At 39.9% G+C, this 18,767-nt stretch overlaps 1 protein-coding gene across 5 annotated transcripts in view; it reads left to right on the forward strand.

The window, feature by feature from the left end:
• SPOCK3 (SPARC (osteonectin), cwcv and kazal like domains proteoglycan 3) overlaps nucleotides 1-18,767 on the forward strand; it is a 445,886-nt gene that overhangs the window by 232,526 nt on the left and 194,593 nt on the right. The gene's annotated exons all lie outside the window — the stretch shown is intronic.

The following is an 18,767-nucleotide window of genomic DNA, read 5'->3' on the forward strand; positions in this document are numbered from 1 at the left end:
AAAAAAAAAAAAAAAAAAAAAAAAAAAAAAGAAAAAGATAAAATGAATATTTCTGTGTATGTTGGCTTGATCACATTGTTGCTTATAGTTCTGAAGTTATCAGAATTAGTCTGCACTTGGACTGGAAAATCTGGAATTATGTGAGGAATACCTGAGCCCTTTTGTGGGAAGAGTGCTCTTCAGAATATGCCTGAAGATGCATATTCCGGAGTACACACATTAGGACTTTTCTTGGTAAAAGAAATGTGTCTTGCCACTATTTCCAAAATAATTTAACATTAATTAACTCACAGAGCATCTTTAATTGTATGTCTTTCCGTAAATTGAGGGTTTATTAAACGCTGATAAGTTAAACAATGTTGGCAATATTTTCAGGCTTTCCGTGGTTCAGGGATGTGTGTACCTTTTAAAAATGCATGTCAAAGTGCAGTTTGCCAGAAGCAACGGTGGTGATGAGTACGAAACGTGAGCTCTGTCACTACCTAGGAAACATCGTAATTGGTATCATCTTACCCTGTTCTGTATCCATGTGCTTGGAATGTGTGAGATGTACAAAGTGCCAAGAAAGAAGAGAGTAAAAGATCCAAACACCAGCAGGATTCGGGAAGACCCAGTAATAACCGAGAAGGCAGGTCCAGTTCCCCAACAATTTTCTGAGTAACACCTGTGAGAACCTGAGAGGCTCCTTCTCCTTAAAGGAAGTTAAACCTTTAACCATGTCACCTGCGCCAAATTCAGCATCAGGAAATACGTAAGTGGTTAATATAAGAGCAACTTTTCAGTGAAAATAAACACTGAGCATAAATCTAATGCTCTGAGCAATGACACTAACAATACGTAGACAGGAGATACTAATTCTTGCCAATTAGTCATGTTTTTGAAAATAAATATTTCTTGGACACCTATGTTGGCGAGTATTGTAGTCACAGGGGCTGTAGCACTGAATGTTATATATCATATTCTAGTAGGGTTAGACTGAGGATGAGCAAAGTTAACATCTAGAGGATGGTTATTAAATATCAGGGAAGGTAACGCATTTTTCACGAGCATCAGTGCATGGCTTCAAAATGATACTCCAGTTTCAAGGCAAAAGGTGTTGCGAACATTTTCTAGCCACTAGCGTGACTAAGCCAGAGCAGTGCAGGTGCTCAGAGCATGAGTGAGGATCGAAAGTCCCATGTGTGTATGAGTATGTATGTGAGTGTGTGTGTGCACGTATGTGGGTATGTATGTGAATCTGTAAGAAACATAGAGGAAGACACCAGCAGAAACCCTAAAACAGCCCATTTTCACTCCTTGCCAGTGACAAGTTGACATATTTATATTTTTACATCAAATCTAATTAGAGACTGTGTATTATTTTTAAAACTTTATTTTAAATGTGATCTTAAAAGAAATCTCAAAACGATGATATTTAGCAGCAAAAATAAGTTGTTCTTGTGGCAGCTTGTCTTGCAGGAAAACGGGGGTTAACTTTCTTGTCTGTACTTGGTCTTATGATCACTTGACAGGAAATGCAAGTGTTTCCCATAAGTGCCTTTTATGTTAATCTAAGGGTCTGATCTTTTCATAGTGCAGTCATTTTCTTCAGCCATTTCTCTCTGATTTATCTTCTCTCATGAAAGGCTGCATTTTTTTTCATTTTTATGGTGCCACCAGAATTATTAAAGAGCTGTGAATCGAACTTTGTTACTGTCCCTTTTTACAAAGAGAATATTAAACAAGATTTATGGCAATTTTGTAAGAATAGCTGCATCCTACGTACAATACACTTAATTATGATAGAGTAAAATATAATGATGGTAGTAAAAAACCTGCACAACTGTAGCACACATAGTAGGTGAGGTATGTTGACAGCTTTTATGTATGTAAACATTTATTACTTTGTGTTTTACTGCCCTTCTCCCACACCTCCACCCTCATTATTTTGAGGGGAAAATCATATATTTTCTTCATAATCTCATTACAGCTCCTTTTCTTTACTTTTGGAAAGAGAAGTCATTTTTCTTAAGAATGTCAGTCAAATGTATCTAACAGCAAAAGGATTAAATTCAAAATAGTGTGCAGAATTAAGGAATTAGAGAGCTAACAGCTTACGAGAAACTGTCCCCAAAAGAACAGAACTGTAATTTTTCATCATGGTCTGTATTCCTCGTTGAAACCTTCTAAAGTTTACCGTTATTGAAATGAAAACTTCTTAAACTGAATAAAGACCATTGCATTTTGCCATGGTTATTATTCTCACTCTGTTGTTTGATGTACACCTTATACATTAAACATTTCCAATGTTTAAATCTTTTTGAAAATTAAGTTTTACATATGCTTGAACTAACAGTTAAAGCTGACTTGTGGTGTGGGGATCAGCTTGGAGGGAAAAATGTATTGTTAGGAATCCCCTTATTTTCCAGTTGAGCAAGAGAAGTACTCTAAATCTTGCTAATGGATTTATTTATGCATTTTTCACTTAAATTTATTTATTTTCTTTTTTAAAATCAAAGCATAGTTGATTTACAATATTATATTATTTTCAGGTGTACAACATAAGTGAGTCAATATTTTTGTAGATTTTACTCCATTTAATGTTATTATAAAATATTGCCTCTATTCCCTGTCTGTACAGTATATCCTTGTGGCTTATCTATTTTATACATAGTAGTTTGTGTCTCTTAATCTCCTACTCTATCTTGCCCTCCCACTTCCCTCTCCTGTCTGGTAACCCCTAGTTTGTTCTCTATATCTGTGAGTCTGTTTCTGTTTTGTTATATTCATTTGTTTGTTATATTTTTTAGATTCCACATATACGTGAAAACATAGAGTATTTGTGTTTCTCTGACTTATTTCACTAAGCATGATAGCTTCTAGGTCCATCTGTGTTGTTGCAAATGGCAGAATTTTGTTAATTTTTTCTAGCTGAGTAGTATTCCATTCTGTCAATATATATGTAGCACATCTTCTTTATCCATTCATCTGTCAGTGGACATTTAGGTTGCTTTCATATCTTGGCTATTGTGAATAATGCTGCTGTGAACAGTAGGGGGTGTGTATCTTTTCAAATGAGCGTTTGCATTTTCTTCAAACGTGTAATCAGGAGTGGAATTGCTGGGTCTTATAGTCGTTCTATTTATAATTTTTTGAGGAACTTCCATACTCTTTTCCATGGTGGCTGCATTAATTTACAATACTATCAACGGTGCATAAGGGTTCCCTTTTCTCTGCATCCTCACCGACATCTGTTATTTGTGTGCTTTTTGATGATAGTTATTCTGACAGGTGTGAGGTGATATCACATTGTGGTTTTGATTTGCATTTTCCTGATGACGACTGATATTGAGCATCTTTCCATGTGCCTGTTAGCCATCTGTATGTCTTCTTTGGAAAAATGTCAATTCAGGCCTTCTGCCCATTTTTAATTGTCTTCTTTTTAATATAATGAGTTGTATGAGCTGTTTATATATTTTGGATATTAACCCCTTATCAGCCAAAATCATTTGCAAATATTTTCTCCCATTTCAGCAGGTTGTCTTTTCATTTTGTTGATGGTTTTCTTTGGTGTGCCAAAGATTTTAAGTTTAAATAGGTCCCGTTTATTTTTGCTTTTAATTCTTTTGCCTTAGGAGACAGATCCAAAAAAATATTGCTACAATTTATGTCAAACAGTGTTCTGCCTATGCAATCTTGAGAAAAAAAAAGAACAAAACTGAACATTATCACTCTCCCTGACTTCAGACTATACTACAAAGCTACAGTAATCAAAACAGCATGGTACTGGCACAAAAACAGACACACAGATCAGTGGAACAAAATAGAGAGCCCAGAAATAAACCCACGCACCTATGGTCAATTAATCTACCGCAAAGGAGGCAAGACTATACACTGGAGAAAAGACAGTCTCTTCAACAAGTGATGCTGGGAAAACTGGACAGCTACATGTAAAAGAATGAAATTAGAACATTTCCTCACACCATATGCAAAAATAAACTCAAAATGGGTTAAACACCTAAATGTAAGACCTGAAACCATAAAACTCCTAGAAGTGACCATAGACAGAACACTCCTTGACATTGCTATTGTATTTAAATTAAGCAACACATACTAAGAGCACTCAAAAACTAAGCAGGTATTTGAAAGAAGAAGTTATTGACTTTATGAAGAAACTAATACATAGAAATGGCAGATTTCTGAAGGAAGATCTTACCAGGATTCACATCCTAACTGTAAGGATAGACTGCTAAAATATATTTGCCCCTTCTATTGATCTTACTGAAATATTCTATGGAAGATTTCTGATCCCAGCTCAAATTAAAAAATCAGGAATGATTTAATGGTACTGGGTCAACAATCTCTGGGCACCTACAGTGTGGACACAATTAGGAAGGAAAAGATCCACAGCCCTCAAGTCCTGAGCACTTTGACATCTCTGGGAATGCAGTGAAGATGCAGAATATGCATGAGAATCTAGTGAGATGCTAACTCCTGAATTGGGAAGGGTTAGGACATTACCGCTAAGCTGGTGCTCTCTGGACACCAACCCGTCACTTCAGACCAGAGCAACCCTGCATATATAAGTGAAACATAAAGCTAACATTCTTTTTTAATTTAACGAAAGATTGGTCAGGATTTTTAAAAAAACATTAGGATCAGTGAATCATTTATATAAGTTGCAAATTCTACTCTTCCATAGTGTATAAACCTCATGTAGAAGGTAACTTAATTGTTGCTTAGCTCTTGTTCCTTTACACCTAATTTTGCTTATCCCTCTTTAAATATTGATTTTGGAATTATTTTTTACAGTTGTTCTCAACACGAGAAAAATGCTAAATGACAAAAAATTGAAATTAACAATAGAAGAAAAGGAAAACAAAATTATAAAGAAAAAGATGTTTTCATTAGTCATCACAACAATGCTATGCCATTTTCATCAACGAATTAACATATATCTTTAAATCAGTAGTACAGGGTCATTCAACTGCTGCCAACAAGATGTGTTCATTGGAATTTGCAGTTGAGACCTGTGTATTGGACATAAATATGACCATGTCAGTACAGAGAACTTCAGGTCACTGTCACCAAGTCATTTCATGATGTAAGGATCTTATCTCCTCCCTGGGACTTTCCCCCCCGCCCCTGTTGACCATGAGTGCCTCAGACCTTGTGGGATTATCTATGTCAAGGCTTATACATAGTGAGTTTGCATAATGAAATATTTGCATCATTTTTCAAAAACGTTATGGGTAACACAATTAAAAATTGCTTTATGTAATTATATAATTTCTTAATGAATCAAACTAGAATTAATGAGTCCTATCAAACAGGAGTGCAAGGATCCCGCATAGGGGTGGGTCCAGGGGCCCTAAGGAAAGGACAGAAGTTGAAATCTCGCTCACCAGCCATTGTACTGCATTAAGATGAAGACATTTAAAAATTCTGTCAGAGACAGAAGTCTGAAAAGGAAGTTCAAATAGGTCATCAGAGAAGACAGAGCTCAAACCTCTCCAGGAAATTATTTCAAATGGGATCTGGAGAGCGTAGCCTGAAGCAAATGCCAAAGGTGACAATTTTCTGTCAAAAGATGTATAATTTTCCTCATCTCCTTGAGAAAGCAGAAGCTCTGCAGAGGTGGCTGTGAGTTGCTTTCAGAATCAAAGACCCCGCAGGCTCTCATGGTTACTGAACAGAAAACTCAATGAATAATTCACAACTGCATTTTAATTTCTTCTTATGTTCTATACTTAGTAAAGTGTCAGCAGCAACTCAACATCTGCATGCTAATCTAAGGGTTTGGACAAATTAGCTTCACCAAAGGATTATTATATCATAATTTATTTTCTCTTGATGACAATGGTAGAGATGCTATTCAACAACAAATTCCTAAAAAATTCCTAGAGCTCTGAAAAAAACATCTACAGATTCACTCAGGTGGTTGCGTAAATTTATGTGTGTAATTTCGAGAGGAAGAACCTTATTTGATAACTCAGTAGGACATAGACATTTGCATACTTGGTTAAAGTGAGTTGTAAAAAAATTAAGTTTAATGCCTTTATGTGATTTCCATTAGTTATCTTAAAATAGAATGCATCTTGGAACTCTTTCACATTGCATATTAAGGGCTTCCCTGGTGGTGCAGTGGTTGAGAGTCCGCCTGCCGATGCGGGGGACACGGGTTTGTGCCCCGGTCCGGGAAGATCCCACATGCCGCGGAGCGGCTGGGCCCGTGAGCCGTGGCCGCTGAGCCTGCGCGTCCGGAGGCTGTGCTCCGCAACGGGAGAGGCCACAGCAGGGAGAGGCCCGCGTACCGCAAAAAAAAAAAAAATAGAAATTCACAAACATGACACTGACTTCAATGTATATTTTTTGAGAATTTTGTTTCTGCTTCTTTTATATCTTCATACTTTCGAGTCCAAGATTGAGGTTCTAAGCTTGGGGAACTTAAAGAAAGTAATAAATTTTTTTAAAATAAATTTTATTTGCAGTGGTTGAATTGATGTCTGATTTGAAATCAGAAAGGCTAGGAATTGCTTTCTACCATTTCATTTATGGTTTGCATTAAAATGACATGTATTTTAGATATTAATACACCTAGATTGCTTTAAGTATATATATTATTTATAGTAATATTATGTTACAGCAAATTTATCCCCAAATTTCAGTGGTGTGACACAATAAAAAATAATTTATTCTCCACGTATTTAATCAAGAAGGGTGGTCTTGGTCAGAAGGGGTCTCCTCCTGTTGATTCAGGGACTAGACTCTTTCTGTAAACGTGCTTATAGAGTTCCTGCGTCCACAAGTGTCACAGTGGTACACGAACACAGATCTGTACGTACGTCCAGTGAAATTTGTGGGGCAGGCTTACCAAAGGTTATGTGTAGTCTGTTGTTGGGAAGTGATTAAAGGAGCCCAGATTACCCAAAATTTTCACCGAAGGACACATGTGCAAAGAAGACCCCACACTGGAGCTTCAGCATGAAACCAGTGCATATGCCAGTCTGCCTGCTATAACCCACGGAACTCTTCGTCACCTAACCTGGGATGTCTGCATAACATATCAGTAGGATCAAAAGAAGCTGAAGGGTTTCTTTACTTACTTACATTCCAAATCCTAAGTAACCCAAGCTTGGATTTTATCAAAGCAATGTAAACAAAATAAACACACAAAAAACAAAGAGCAAACAAAGCTTCCAATGAGAAACACAAAGGGAGAGCACAGATATTCTTTGATCTCAAGTCTAGGGCAGACCTGCTTTGGGTTCAGTTACCCCTTTCAGCATCCCCTCAATATAGGAAGACAGGGGCCAAATCCCAGAAGAGAACCCTCCAGCCCTTTACTCAGCCTTGAGAGTCCACACCAGGGACTCAGGAACATTTTATTCAGTCCAGCAATCACACTCCCCAGCTTTGGTCAGTAAGATAACAGTAAACACGATAGATCACTGGCGGTACACGGGCCTCTCACCGTCGTGGCCTCTCCCGTTGCGGAGCACAGGCTCCGGACGCGCAGGCCCAGCGGCCATGGCTCACGGGCCCAGCCGCTCCACAGCAGGTGGGATCTTCCCGGACCGGGACTCGAACCCGCGTCCCCTGCATCGGCAGGCGGACTCTCAACCACTGCGCCACCAGGGAAGCCCGCTAGCCATCTTTTTACACACTGCAGGCAGTGCTGTGAGGAGTTTGGGCTGCAGGGGACTCTTGTCTCCTATGTGTCTGTGACCCCCAGTGGTCAGAAAAACGCTGTCACAGGGGCAAGAGACTGTGGCGGAGTATTTTCAAAGGAAATTAGCATGAGGCTGTAGAATAAATGGATTTTACTCTAAAAAGTCAAGTGAGAAAGAAAAAATGGCAGCAAATGAGTAGTGTTTTTACAGGAGCTAAAGAGTTATTGGAAAGGAGCTGCATGTGGAAATCACCGTTCCCTGCACAGTCGCGGAGAGCACGTTGTTCGTTTCCTGACACTTGCTTCCTGGATGAGTGACGAAGGGCGGGTTAAAGACGCTAAAACACGAGGCTGACAAGAGTCCTTGAGGAACCGAACCTATTGAAGGAAACAGAGTAGAACTTTGCCACATTCCTTTGTGACGTAGCATAAAATAATTGTTGGGAAATGTGACTGTTGTTTGAATTCAGAGCCCGGTTTATTATTTTGTCCTATTCCAGTTGGCTGGCTTTTTATATGGCAAGTTATAATGACTTTTAACAAGGACTTAACAATTATTTATAATATTCAGTGCTAAAGTAATGCTATAGAATTTCTACTTTGTACGTGGACATAGAGCTAAGATAAGAACATAGGAGCCACTCTCAGTGCTTAGCCAGGGATCCCTGGTCTCCCTCCCGCCCTCCCTCCTTTTATCCATTCACTGCTACTTATTGAGCACCTACTATGTGCCGGGCTCAGGGAAACTTGCTGGGGAAAGAACAGTGAGTTGTGGTGAGCAGGTGTTCGTGGAGAGGACGGAAAGTCTTGGGAAAGATCAACCTGCAAAGTTGGGAAGAGACAACCAGCTCTCAGTGAGAGCGGAGCCTGTGTTCGGCGCTCTGGTGTAACGCGGTGGCCTGGACCTGGGTGAGTCTATCTTCTCCCACCCGTGACACTCAGTCTGTCACCCCTGCTCCCTCTCAGCATCCCCCAAGGATCGCTACTCCTAAGTGCGAAAGATCAAAAAGAAGAACCCCACTGTCTTTGTCTTCTCTTCTTGTCCCAGTCACACTGGGGGTCACATGGGGCTCGTTGAGGTGACCTATTTTTATCGTTTGACCAGGACAATGGGGACTTGGTTGTTTTCTACTCTTCACAGCTGTGGCACTCATGCAGTTTCCTTAAGAACCAGTACAATGAAGAAATAAAATGATGCCGTGATTCAGGGAGACACGATGTGGGTTTACAGCACGCTGGCCGCGAAGCACCGAGCTGCTCTGGTCCCCAGGTGTGGCCAGGGACCCTTCGTCCATCCTCTACCGGTTAGGGCACTGTAAGCACATGGCAGGATCCACCATCGCTGAGACATCCCTCCAGACCAGGGCTTCAGAACTGAAGTGACTTGGTTGTGAGACGTTAAGCCTCTCTTTTGCCAAGTACCCTCCCTCTAGCATGGCTGAGCATCAGCCTGGAAGATCTGTCCACATCCTGAGCCCTGCTGTCCGTGAGTGTTACCTGTAGGGCCAAAGATGCGGTTACATTGAAGGTCTGAGAAGGAGGTTGCCCTGGATTAGAGAGGGGCTGCTAAGAATGAGCACGATTTCTCTTTATAATAGAGACAGAGGGAGTGCTGACAGGGCCACACAGAGGGGGAGACGCAGAGAAAGATGGGCCAGCAGCCGGGGAGTGCCAAGGACACCAGAAGACAGGAGGGGCAAGGGACAGATCATCACCTGGGACCTACCTTTCACCCCCAGTGCGGCCCCACCAGCACCCAGTGAAGGTGATCTTGGACGTTTGACCTCCATCCCTGTGAGAAGGGGAACTTCTGTGGATTGAAACCAGAAAGGTTTTGTTCATTTGCTACAGAAAACCTAGGACAGAAGCACATTCCTCAATTTTGAATGCTAGCTCTGGAAGCATGATCTAACCAAAAGGAAGTCAGGAATATGATTGAGTAAATGGTCTGTAGGTGAGAATGTTTGGGGTGTTGACTCCAGGGGATGCTGTGGTTCAATCCAGTTTACACACCGGCTCTCTTTTTTCTTTTTTTTTTAAATAGACCTTTATTGGACTATGATTACTTCACAATACAGTCTTAGTTTGCGTTGCACAACAAAACGAATCAGCCATAGGCATACACATTACACACCGTCTCTTGATGCCCAGCTGCTTTCTGCTTGCTTGCGAATGGGGGCTCCACAGAGACAAGAAGTGTTTGGGGGCCACAAAATGCAGGCTCTTGCTTTCAGTGGCTCTGTCATCTCCCACGCTCAGAGCCGGGAGAAATAGCAGAAGGAGGGGAGGAGTGGGTGTGTATCAGGCACAGGGATGTTTGTGATGGCTCAGCGGAGGCCGCGGGTACGAGGCAGAGGCTCAGAAGTAGGTGCCCATGAGGGTAGGCTGGTAAACCGAGAAAGGTGACCATGCCCATGGCTGTTAGACTAGAAGTGATAGCGAAATAAAGGTGTAAGTTACAAAGGGAGCCGGTGGTGGAGTCAGAAAGCATTTTACAAGAGAAACGACATCGGAGTTGGGACCTCAGAGATAAGGACGAGTTGCTCAGATAAACCCCACACTCCTCGTCACTTCCTGGGCTACAGGAGAACCACACCCCATGCTACGCTTGTCTCTGTGTCTCCAAAAGAATTCTGAGCTCCCTGAGTTCAGCGACTCTACTGTCTGGAACCTCCAGATTGTAAAATAGTACCTGGGCACATTGTAGGGTGTATTCATGACTAAATAAATGTGTAAAATTGTTGCCGAAACTCGGCCTCTGTTCGCTGGTGCCGAATAGAAACTCGAAGACAGGGTTTTGGGTGAACTAGAAAATAATAGCTTTACTGCTTTGCCAGGCAGAGGGGGCCACAGTGGACTAATGCCCTCAAGACTGTGTGACCCGCTCTGGAGGAGGTAGTGATGGGTCTTGCAGTGTTCAAGGAGCAGGGTGTGGTCAGCTGGTGGACACTCTTCACCCTCTTCTGATTGGCTGGTGGTGAGGTCATCGGGAATCAGCATCATCAACCTTCTGGTTCCAGCCGGTCTGGGGTCTAAGTGCTTGTGGGCAGCGTGCAGTTAACTTCTCCCACCTGATGGGAGCTTCGGTGTCTGCAAAACAGCTCGAAGGCCATGGCTCAGAATATTATCTGCAGCCCTCGAGGAGGAACTAAAGGTCCTTGGGTTTGTTCAATGGCTGAACTATTATTATTTTGTCTTGCTTGGTTGTTTTCCTTTCTGCATTTTCTCACTTCTCTGTTTAAATGTATTCTTTGACTAAAGTTTTTCTGCAGACAGAAGGCAGGTGGAGGACATGGGTGGGAGGCTATTCTGGGGAGGCCCTGTAGGGTCCTGCTCGGCTACAAAATAAGCAGTATTTAGAAGGATGCATGGGTACTCTTTCTAGGTTAGAAGATGACAAGTTACTGGTTGAGCCAGGTACAGGTTGGATGATGTCTCATTCCGTTCCTAGAACGTGGTCAGTAACTGTAACCATACGTAATAACATATTATGAATAAAAATAATAGAACAGTTTTAAAAGACCTTTCTGACAACTCTTTAGATGGTAGAATTTTTGAAAAATACATCTTGAATGATCAGTCTGTTCCCATGTGTTTTGATAAGTGCTGCGTTATTAGTCATTTTCTTTTAGGTGGAATATTTTTGCCTTTTTAAGCTGCATATCTGTCACTGTTATTTTAAAAATGTCAAGATGGTTTTCCAAATATAGAGTCTCCTTGATCTTTAAGAATCACACATTTTCCTGAACTCAAATCTTAGTTCCTGCTTTGCTATAGATCTGCTGAAGGTTAAGGACACAGTTAATGGTTAAAAGCTTGCTTTACTTGTGAACATTAATAATTGGAAAAATGAAGCGTTTTCTAATTCTTATTTTAAATACAGGGAGTATAGTGAGCAAATATTCTCATATGCTCATATCTGACATGCAAACATGCATGTCAACACAAATTAAATAGGACCAGTTTATATATTAGTTAATTAATCTTCATACTGATTCCCTGAATCAGAATCACATGTATGGTGTTGTATTATTTATTACACTCTAGATAATTTTCGGGTTTCATTGGCCATATGTACTCTCCAGATACCACTTACTGGTGGTAGATCTTTTTTTAAGTAAAATTTGAGCTATGTTGTCATTTTTTACCTATTAAGTGAAACTGATCTAGAAATTTATGAACTGTGGGAGTGCGGTCTTCCATGACATTTAAAATTTTGTATGTACATTTATGGCAAGAAAAACATCAGTTTCAAAATGAGAAGGGGAACACGTGACATCCACAGTGGTCAAAGACAAGCAGTAGAGACTTGAAGATAATGAAGCTCTCGCAACCTACCTCTTCCTAGCTTCAGAATTTAAAGAATAATGCACATTGCATGAGATTGCTACAATAATAGAATTGTAATATGTGTCTGGCATGTGAAAGGCTATCAAAACATGTGAAAATCCAACCTGACTTTTGTGTAAATATTTGACTCAGTTCCTGAAATTTTGCTTTATGGTAACATTTTTATTGGCTTGAAAGCAATCAGTAACTCTCTTATACATACTTATTAATTATGTATGTTAAGATTTATCGCATTCATGTTAAGATCATGAATTCCCAGTCTGTTGGCCTGTGTCTTGCTGAAAATAGACGTGAGGGCATTTCTAGCCCGTAACAACTACAGTGACTCTCTTTATCTTACATAACGGAGATCCTTTGTAGTTGAACATACTTTTACCGTAGTTTAAGTGAAGAGGTCTTTACTAATTAAAATACTGTTGGGAATTAAATATATGGAAACATCAGAGACCCAGAACCCTAGAGTCTGAATTCAGCATCATCTACATTTTCTACGTGTCGAAGCTTTATTACTCATTCAGTCCATTGGAGCTCAGATTGAGAAATAGCTTATGAGGGTGATTGATAGTGATGTCTGTTCTGATATTTTGAAGTTATTTATTGATGTCTTTAATAATTGTGAGTATGCTCACTGCTTAATAAAACATATTTACTTGTCAGAATATATTTGTCAAACATCATTATAACTTGTCTATGATTCAGATATCTCAAGCAATCTCGCCCCATGCAACGTCATACTTCAAGCCATGATGAGGTATTTGGGTCACTCGGTAGTGCAAATCAAGGTCAAAAACCACAACGCGTGTCCGGTACTCACTGTCTATGCTGCTGACTTTTGCTGTGTGTCTTCACATAAGTAATTTTATTAAAGATTTATAGACTGTGGAATGATCTAGAGCAAATGATCCATACAGATGAAGCTTCGAATTGTATCCATGCAGAAGTTAAGACCCAGGGAGGCTGCTGACTCGCCAGGATGCATTGATGACACAGTCAAAAGTGCAATTCAGATCAAACTGGAGTGAGCTTTTTTCAGCTAACCATTTTGGTAACATTATTTACGCACTTTCTAAAATCAAGGTAAATCCTAAAACGTGGAAATTGTGTTCAAATTATATTGTCAAAATGCACAACGTGGTTAAGGAAACAGAAAACCAGATAGACTGAAACTGAGTCAACAGAGGTGGAAGGAATGCACGTGGGATTTATTAGGAAAGTCAGAGGCTAATGAGCTTCCAAGTGTGACTGAGGCTGGAAGGTGATGCTGGAGACCCACGTGCAGGGTGAGTCAGGACCAGAAGACAGCTCAGGGAGAGAGGATTCAACCCAGCTGCTGTGGAGGAGCCGTGTGCCGGAACACAAGCCGTAGATAAACACTTCTCTGTGAGCCTAACTTTCCAGCCATTGGTATGAAACTTAGCACCTTGAATGGGGGAATATTTAAAAAAAAAAGATTTTGAGGAAAAAACTTGACTTTGTGTATTATAAATTATCATTTAATGGCTTCAATTCCCTGGGTTCAAATATACAGTTATTTGCTCTTTAAGGAAAAGGATCATGGGCATATAGGATGTCATTATAAGGTGGATAAATAACTGTTTAATCTTCAAACTGAAATATATACTTAACAGTTCTCTTAAAAGGCAATACAGGGGTGGGAGAGGGAGAGGTACAAACTATCGGGTGTAAGTTGGGCTCAAGGAAGTATGTACAACACGGGGAATAGAGCCAATATTTTGTAATAACTGTAAATGGGAGGTAACCTTTCAAAATTGGATAAGCAATAAATTTTTAAAAAGGTATTATTTGAAGAGTTTCATTCTTTCAGGGTTGCGGTTGGAAGAGTAATTTTTTTAAATTTCAGGGTTTTGCAGCCAGTTTGAGTTTTTATACATCACTAATGGGAGAAAACTATATTACCCAATCTGATAATAATTCAAAATAAGTAATTGCAAATAGCCTTTGATATATCAAAAAATGAGACTTCCTCTCAGAGGTTAAAGATCTTTTGCCCCTAGAGTATTCAGAGTAATATACTTAGCGATGCTTTTGCCAAACCTATTTTTTTACTGAGGTATAATTGACTGACAATATTGTGTTAGTTTCAGGGGACCAACATAGTAATTCTGTATTTTTATACATTACAGAGTGATCACCATGGCTAGTCAAGTACCCTTTGTCACCATACAAAGGTGTTACAATCTTATTATTGTTCTTTATTGAAGTATACTTGACTTACAATATTATATTAATATCAAGTGTACAATATTGATTCAATATTTTATAGATTATACTCCATTTAAAGTTATTATAAAATATTGACTATATTCCCTGTGCTGTATATTACTTTTATATTATATACTATTTTACATATTATTTATTTTTATAATTATGTGTGTTTTTGTAGCTTATTTATTTTATACATAGTAGTTTGTACCTCTTAATCCCCAACCCTATCTTGCACCTTCTCCAACTGCAATATTATTGACTATGTCCCCCCATTTACATCGCCATGACATTTATTTCATACCTGGAAGTTTCTACCTCTTAATCTCCTTCACCTATTTCTTTCCTCCCTCCAACCCCCTCCCTTCTGGCGGCCACCTATTTGTTCTGTGCACCTATGACTCTGCTTATGTTTTGTTATGTTTGTTCATTTGTTTTCTAGATTCCACATGTAAGTGAGATCATACAGTATTTGTCTTTCTCTCTCTGAGTTATTTCACTTAGCATAATGCCTTCCAGGGTAATCCATGTTGTCGCAAATAGCAAAACTTCATTCTTTTTTTTTTTTTGGCTGAATAATATTCCGTCGTATATATGGACCACATCTTCTTTATCCATTCAGCTGTTGATGGACACTTAGGTTGTTTCCATATCTTGGCTATTGTGAATAATGCTACAATCAACATAGGGCTGTGTGTATCTGTTCAAATTAGTGTTTTTGTTTTCTCCAGAAAAATACTCAGAATGGAATTGCTGGATCCTATGATAGTTCTATTTTTAGTTTTTTGAGGAAATGCCATTGTGTTTTCCATACGTTCTATACCAGTTTACAATCCCACAACAGTGCACGAGGGCTCCCTTTTCTCCATATCCTCACCAACATTTGTTAATTTGCGTTCTTTTCGATGATGGCCATTCTGACAGGTGTGAGGTGATATCTCATTGTGGTTTTGATTTGCACTTCCCTGACAATTAGTGACGTTGAGCATCTTTTCATGTGCCTGTTGGCCATTTGTATGTCTCCTTTGGAAAAATTTATATTCAGATCCTCTGCTTCTTTTTTAATCGGGTCACTTCCTTCCTTCCTTCCTTCCTTCCTTCTTTCCTTTCTTCCTTTATTTTTTGTGTTGAGTTCTTCATATATTTTGGACTTTAACCCCTTATTGGGTATATAGTTTGCAAATATCCTCTCCCATTCAGTAGGTCTTTTTAATTTAAAAAAAAATTTTTTTTAATTTTTTATTATTATTTTTTCTTGCGGTACACAGGCCTCTTACTGTCGTGGCCTCTCCCATTGCGGAGCACAGGCTCCAGACGCGCAGGCTCAGCGGCCATGGCTCACGGGCCCAGCCGCTCCACGGCATGTGGGATCCTCCCGGACCGGGGCACGAACCCGTGTCCCCTGCATCGGCACGCGCACTCTCAACCACTGCGCCACCAGGGAAGCCCTTATTCAGGGTCTTTTGATTATCAGTACAAATTTTATAATTATTTTTTCTAGTTCTGTGAAAAATGCCATTGTTATTTTGATAGGGGTTGCATTGATTCTTGATACGTCTGGCTAAAGGTTTATCAATCTTGATTATGTTTTCAAACAACAGCTCTTCATCAATCTTTTCTGTTCTCTCTTTGGTCTCTGTTTCACTTTTTTTCTGTTCTGATCTCTTTATTTTGTTTGTCTGTTTCTAAGATAGTCCTCCATCTCCCCCTTTTGCCTAATTCTCTGTGTTTATTTCTATGTATGATGTAGGTTGGTTATGTTTCCTGATCTTGGAGAAGTGTCCTGTGAGGCCCAGCTGCACACTCATGTCCGTCACCAGAGCTGTGTGCTCTTAGGGGTACCCCTGTGTGGGCCCTTCTGTTGAAGGGCTGGCTGATAAGCAGGGCTGGTCCCCAGACTGGTTGGCTGCCAGGTCCTGTCTTGTGAGGTGGCTGCTGGCCTGCTGGTGGGTGGCGGGGGGTGGGGGGGGGGGGGGGCTGGTGGGTGGCGGGGGGTGGGGGTGGGGTGGGGTGGTCCGAGAGCAGATTGCCAAGTCTAACTTCTTACCTGTCATTCGCCTGCCCCAGATGCCAGGTATCCATTCTGATAGCCTCAGCTGGCTCCACCTTTTCCCGAGCACTTGACTTTGCCCATCTTGGTCTGTACACTCACTGCTAGGATTTTATGTCTCATGTAAACACATTTTGCTCTTCTTTAAATAGGGCCTTGAAAATATAATTAAAAAGCAACCTGAAAAATGTTTACATATTACACATAATGCGTAGATATTTAATTAAATCTTAGAAAATTGTGTTTATAGCTCATAAACTACACTAATTTTCCTAAGAACAAACAAATATTTTAATAGACAAGATTTTGATTAACACTAATTCTGAGAAACATTCCTGATGCTAAAGCAAACAAATTCTGAATCACAGGATAAGGCTGATAAAAGAGACTCTGGAATGAAAAACTCTCTTCCTAGGTGAAGAGACTTGAGGTACGTGTACCTGGACAGGTGGAACTCTCAGGATGCTGAGGGGACCCCGAGGGTGGTCCAGGTGTGCCACCCACACCACCACACACAGCGGCCTGTTTGGGCTGTTCTGAGAAATGGGCAGAGTTACTAGAATTCCTCAAGTCCTGTTAACAATACAGTTCATTTGCCCCTCAGTACCTGCTGTGAGGTTTTTCATTTTGTTTTCACGTGAAACAACCTTATTTTCACAATCGTAGACGTTTTGATTTTTGAAATGAAGAATGTACATGTCCTATTTGTCTGTATCTAGCGATTCTTCTTTGTATATGGTTAATTGATTTATGGAGCTGCACAAGTACTTTCTTATTCAAATAACAGTCCTAGAAATTCATTTGTATTCATACCCCAATTCCAACATTAATATATGCCTGGATGGACCATCTTCTATACCGGCCTGTATGTGCTTGAATGTAATTTGTCTTTCTACAGAAAATGTCATAAACCGTTTTCTTCAGGTCAGAAATGATTTAAGAACACATCAAATCTATGATATTTAGAATTTTGGATTTCAGATTTAGCCTCAAATTTTGTAGACTAATTTGTCCTTTCTAGAAAGCCTGTGTTCTGATGACAAAATGCTAAGTGCTTCCTTTGGATTTACTGAGTATAGTGAAAAGTTCATGACTCACTGTTCTCCATGTGTGTGGCATGAATAATATATTAAAACATGAATTCTGGTGAATTTATCGTCATCTAATGTTGTATTTATTTTAAACTAAACGTAAGTAAATATTCTGCTGGTTTACAGAATGGTATAATTTGTCATCACCTCAAGCAAAATGGTGATGCAGAGATAAGCAATATTATGATGCTTCCAGTGTTGATGAAACTTCAGCAAATCCTGACCAGGATGAAATCTCCATAAAAAATACCATCTCTGTTGATAGACTTCAGGAATCTGAAAGTGTTTAGGCTTCGGCAGTGTTGACTTTGAAGGGAATAATGATAACTAAAACTTTTTACCCCAAAACTTATTTTACAGGTACGTTGTAAATTCACTGTTTAAGAAGTCATTTGAATTTTAATAATTTCTAGTAAATCTTCCAATTTTCAAAAAGATTTCACTTCTAGATATAATTACTGTTTGAATTATATATAAAAGACTACCTCATGTATCAATGTTCATACAAGAAAGTAATGTCACAATCTTAGTTTCTGTGTTTCACTGGAGTTTTAAAGTTAGGAAAAGGGAATGAGGTGATTACAAAGAGTCATAGTGTTGACATATGTATGTCATAGTGTACAGACAGGTGCATATCCCAAAGCAAAAGCGATAAAGACATGCTGTTCTAATAAAATACTTTCTATTGATTAGAAGCCTGTGCTTGGTAATGATTTCTCCTAATGTAACTGAAAAGCAAATAATTTCATAATTCCGTGCCTTGTTTTGATTGCACACAGTGAAAGAACAAGGCAAACATAATATGTTATGTTTCTTGTTTCTCTCTGCTCCGTCTCTGTGACTTAGGAGTCTGGAGGTGACGTAGAATAATGTCCCTGGTTTTCCAGTCATTGTTTTGATTCCCATTAGGATTTTGTGCCAATCTTTTTTTTTTTTTTTTTTTGCGGTACGAGGGCCTCTCCCATTGCGGAGCACAGACTCCGGACGCGCAGGCTCAGCGGCCATGGCTCATGGGCCCAGCCGCTCCGCGGCATGTGGGATCCTCCTGGACCGGGGCACGAACCCATGTCCCCCGCATCGGCAGGCGGACGGACTCTCAACCACTGCGCCACCAGGGAAGCCCATGTGCCAATCTTTTAATCAGTAATAGCAGCACGGTTATTTTCCCTTTTGTGTCTCTTATGAGGTTATATCTGTGGCCAGACAAGATTTTAAAGTGGTCATTTGGCAGAATTTACAAAATTTAAATGAAGAAAATGTGTTTGGAGCTATCATAGGCTTCTTTTTGAGGAGGAGGCAGCCGGGGGAGGGGGATGAGGGGGTAAGAGAAGGTGATAAACCTTTTCCCAAAGCCCACCGGAATGTTATCACAATTTAAAGTACACTAGTCCGAACTTCTTTC

The sequence above is a fragment of the Lipotes vexillifer genome, unplaced genomic scaffold (genome assembly GCF_000442215.2).
Source record: "Lipotes vexillifer unplaced genomic scaffold, Lipotes_vexillifer_v1.1 scaffold668, whole genome shotgun sequence".
NCBI classification, from domain to species: domain Eukaryota; kingdom Metazoa; phylum Chordata; class Mammalia; order Artiodactyla; family Lipotidae; genus Lipotes; species Lipotes vexillifer.